Consider the following 723-nt stretch of genomic DNA (forward strand, 5'->3'; position numbering starts at 1 on the left):
TCCTTTACTAATATCCAGGTCCATTATCAGTTTTGATCTGTTTTGGAATTCCTAACATTTTGAAGGCATATAGACAATGGCTTATGATATCCTTAGTAGCTTCACTCGCTCGTGGGGAGGCAACAAGAAACCCAGAAAATATATAAATAATGACATGAACATATTGCAATTTTCCAAACTCTGGGAAATGGCTTACATCCATTTGCCATATCTGATTTGGGGTGATCCCTCTTGGATTAACTCCAAGATGAGGAACAGGGAGCAATGGAGCACAAGAATGACAATTTTAACAATCTCTCTAGCCTGTTCTCTGGTTATAGAAAACATTTTTGAAAGAGTGTTGGCATTAACGTGATGCAGCCGATGAAAACTTTTTGCTTGATGGATGGAGTCACTGACTAAATTGACAGAATAGTAATCTATCATACCCTTAGTGGCAAGATCGGCCAATTGATTACCTGAAGATAGAGGACCAGGAAGTCCGGAATGTGCTCGAATATGTCCAATAAAAAATGGTTGTTTTCGATTTTGAATTAATTTTTCTATTTCTAAAAATAGGGAATGGGCTGAGGATTGTTTATCAAGTTGTCCAGCTGTTTCCAAATAGGGAATTGAATGTACCAAATATCGGCTATCTGTATAAATATTGATTCTATTATCAGAAAATTTTTGAAAAACTGCTAACATAGCACAGAGTTCCACCAATTGTGCAGAAGCATAGTT

Source organism: Fukomys damarensis, unplaced genomic scaffold (genome assembly GCF_012274545.1).
Source record: "Fukomys damarensis isolate Sample0158 unplaced genomic scaffold, DMR_v1.0_HiC HiC_scaffold_33, whole genome shotgun sequence".
Taxonomy (NCBI): Eukaryota; Metazoa; Chordata; class Mammalia; order Rodentia; family Bathyergidae; genus Fukomys; species Fukomys damarensis.